Consider the following 4,484-nt stretch of genomic DNA (forward strand, 5'->3'; position numbering starts at 1 on the left):
ATGCAGGTCTAACTTAGCAATTATACTTCAATTTAATGACCATAGTATGGAATTTAATGTTGTGTGTTTGTTTATGTTTATTTGTGTTTGTTGGTTTCCTTTAATGTTTGGTTACGTTCGCTCTTCCCATCTGGTGGGGTTCAAAAAAACTGACGCATAATCGAGACCAATGGTGATACGATCATAAAATTATCCTTTCCCAAGTTCTTGATTATGATACAAAGGACTTTTCTTGCAAGAGAAGAAATATATATGTTTATCTATTATTTAATGTTCTTATTGTTTTATGATTAAGTTTCCTTATTGTTCAAGTTTGCTATTTTCATGCATTTGTTTTCCTGTAAATTGTAATTGGCCGTTGGAGAAATAATACTCGGAAAATTGTCTCAAGTTTGGTTCTCTTCTTCTTTCTTGTTCTTGGACCTTAACTCACTCTACGGGTCAACCTATCGAGAGATTGACCATCTCGAATCGAATCGGTTTCCAAAATGCCTCCTATGGGTCCAGTCTTCAGTCCTTGTTTCAAGGTTTTCGGGCTTTCGGTCCGGATTAGGTATTTCTTGATTCGGTCCGTATTTTATTGAAAGCTCACCCCTAGAGGAGGACATTAGTTTAGGAGGGATGATCGTCAATAAATGGTAATTTAGTCACTGGAATTTTTAAATATTCTCTAGGTTCCAAAACCGGATCCGACAACGAACGGCTTTGTTCTTGATAAGTGCTTGAGACGGGTGCGGTAAATCAAACGACCGAACATAATAGAAAGATAATATAAAGTATAGGAACGATCTTGTTATCGGTTGAAAGATTTATAATAAATGAACGAACCGACCTCACCCAAGGAGAGCTCCCCTTGGGTGGTTGTTTACACCATCAAAACACACACATAAACAAGAACAACAAGTCCCTATTTATAACCTAACACATAATCTAGAATCTTTCCCGTTGAAGTTAAATGCGCATCGAAGTTCTTGTCTCGTATCCGGATTTCTCGCCCACTTTAATTATTATCTTGACCGTGAATAAATAATGGGTTTCGTAATTTGACATCGCAAGTCACAAATATTAGCCTTACAATCACCCCCTTGACTTGTGATCTCAAAACATCGTCGAACCGTGTCTTGCATCTTCACACATCACCCGATAAACCGAAACCTCTTCAATCACCACCTCAAGGTATGATCCACCTAATTCATTCATGAAGACGTTCTTGCTTCTTTATCCATCTTGGATCTTAAGCAATATAGGTTCAAAAGAGCTTGACAAAATACCGGGGACAACGATCAAATGACAAAACTTATTATTTCCGTGAATGAAATTATTGTAACTCACTACTAATAAATAAGTATCCCAGATACTCATATCCCATTTTCAGGTTGAGAGCTTAAACAATTTAATTCCCTATTAAATCCAACTTATTTAAAAATTATCACCTTAACATGGAAATGTCACAGCTAACCCTAGCTGCAAACTATTCAGCCACCAACATGACCAAATCTGACCAAGCCGCCATTCCGGTGACCAGCCCCGGAAAATGATTCCGGCCACCACATTCTCCGCCGCCGCCCAGGTTATCACAGCCGCCGCTATACTTCATCATCGGGCACAACAACCTTCATCCTCATCATCCTGCCTTCCGTTAACCGCTGCTGGAAAACTGTTTCCGGTAGCCTTGCAAAACCAAGCTTCCAGAAAACATGCCGGAGCTCAGCACCCACCAGAAAGCCTACCACCGTCACTACCGTCGACCACCACCATAAAAGCCTTTAATTTTTCAACATGCAACATTAAACAAGCCAGATCTAATGATTTGCAGCCCATAGACAGCCGTGAATCTGGATTTACGAACCTGAGACGAACTACAAGCACTTTTATTTCCAACTTTATTTCAAAACTTCTAACTTTATTTTCAAAAATTCAATGGGCCTTCAAGAAATTAACGTCTCAGTTCGGGTAATCGCGGAAATAGAACTCGAATATCAAGAACAAAGTTGAATCAGTTGATTCAAACTCCCTCTCATACCAATTGTAGGGCCCAACGGGTGAATCTAACAACAAATTTTGGATCAACCAACTTAGTACTAGCGGAATATCACACTAAGGTACCTTGGTCTCGGATCTTGTTTTAGTTATTTTCGGCTTTTTGTAGAGAGAAAGAAAGAAGGATAAGAAGATAAGAATGACCAAAAAGCTTATGTTCTCATGACATGCTTCCCTATTTATAGGAAGCATGCATGAGAATGATATTTTATTTCACAATGCCCAATTGGCTTCTTTACATGGCCTTAGGCCCAATAACACACATAAACAAGACTTACAAGCCCAAAACATTCATTCCAATACAAAAGACTTAACATAAACAAAATGGGGCCTAACAATAGTCTTCTCCGAGACTTTATTAGTTGGGAGCTTGACAACACAACGGGTGAGGCCGTCATCCACTGCAAGAATATTCACAACCTTCGTGTATTTTACGAGCACGAGCTAATGGGACTAAGCAAAGAAGACATCTTAAATCTCTACAACTCATCCATGCCCACGGTTGAAGACATTGGCCGTCAAAACACTGACCGGATAGTTGATGCTTTCAACAAGTTTGTTAAGAGACTTGTTGAGATTCCACTATCTGAGGAAGGCATTCTAGACTACAACACGTACAGCTTCCAATACTAAAGACTAGAGGGAGATTGTTAGGCCCCGTTTTGTGTATGTTAAATCTTTTGTATTGGAATGAATGTTTTGGGCTTGTAAGTGTTGTTTATGTGTGTTATTGGGCCTAAGGCCATGTAAAGAAGCCCATGGGCATTTTGAAATAAAATATCATTCTCATGCATGCATCCTATAAATAGGGAAGCATGTCATGAGAACATAAGCTTTTTGGTCATTCTTATCTTCTCATCCTTCTTTCTTTCTCTCTACAAAAAGCCAAAAATAACTAAAACATGATCCAAGACCAAGGTGCCTTAGTGTAATATTCCGCTAGCACTAAGTTGGTTGATCCAAGATTTGTTGTTAGACACCCGTTAGGACCTACATATTCGAATTCCTCTATCATGTATAGAAACCAAACACCAGTTCTATTTTTGAAAGATTCCAATTCCAACACCTAAAAGCCATTCACAAACCAAGCGACACCAGAACATAAACCAGATTAGGTGCCCCATTCAAATTATCACTTATTTGCATTGGGTAGTCGACGGTGTTGCTTTCAAAATCTTGATTCTTCCCAAAGTTGACTTTCCTTATTAAATTAAATGTATATAATTATCCAATCTTTAGGTCAATAATCCAACATTTCACATTTGCATATTGTTGGAAAATTTCTTTGTGTAATTAAAATATTTTTAATTTTGAATTCTTTTATGTTACATGATTAGTTAAAACACCTTTGATTTAGTCCAGACCATTCAACATGTCATTAAGTTTTGGTCAAAACTTAAATGTGTTGGTTAATGTTGATTGGAGTGTTTCAATTTTGTCATTAATGATGGTTGAATGGTTTTAATCTTCTACTAGTATAAATACCAATGTATTCCTTGGTTGAAAGACATACCAAATAACACATTCTCTCTTGTGTTTTCTCCAACTTTCTCCTTAAAGAATTCCAACATTCTTGATCATCTTCATCATTTTCTTTAAGGTACTATTCTGGTGCTAGAGCTCTCCCCGGCAGTACATATTGCTTAGGCCGTTGTACCATGGAAAACAAAACGGGGAGAGGCCCGGAATTTGTTTTAAGGGCCCCGTGTAAAACACGATCCTCGGCCACAAAGACTATGACATCATTCTTCTTCTACACCTTTCTTGCATTATTTTATTTCAATTGTATTGTAATTTTGATTTTTCCGGTGTAATTCGTATTGTAATTTACTTGCTTTCCTAGATAGGTTTGATTCCTTGTATTGTAATCATTTTATTAAAAGTGTTTTATTTTTATACGCGAACGGTTTCCTACAATCTTAAAACAAATTTTTTAAAAATCACCGTTCGTGTATTCAAAACATTCTCGTGTGACTCAAACTAGTTTTGTTTCACGCGGTTGTGTTTTTAAAAAACATTTTTTTCCATTTCTATTCGAATGAGCGACTTTGTAGAAACGAAAATCTGTTACAACACTACAAGAAATTTGAGTTTTAGTGGCGAAAAATGTCGCCACTAAAGACCCAAAAGTCGCCGCTATTACTTTTAGCGGCGACACGTCATCGCTATTGAGTCGCCACTAGTTCTTCGCCGCTAATACCAAAACCGTTTCCGCTAATCAATCTAGTCGCGGCTAATGGCTACGCCGGAGATTTCACCGGAAAACTTTTTGGTGAAGGATTAACAGCTTTTTTTAAGCAAACACTACATGATTAACTTGATCAAGAGCTTTAACTTGTAAATGAAACAAAAACACGTTTAATTTCTCATTAAAATGGGTAAATTATACAAATTTTCAAGAAACACGAGATGCACAAGTTGTCGGATCTCTAGCTAAACAAACA

The sequence above is a fragment of the Bidens hawaiensis genome, unplaced genomic scaffold (assembly GCF_021521415.1).
Source record: "Bidens hawaiensis isolate Kalapana, Puna unplaced genomic scaffold, B.hawaiensis_p1.1 tig00040819_1, whole genome shotgun sequence".
Lineage (NCBI taxonomy): Eukaryota > Viridiplantae > Streptophyta > Magnoliopsida > Asterales > Asteraceae > Bidens > Bidens hawaiensis.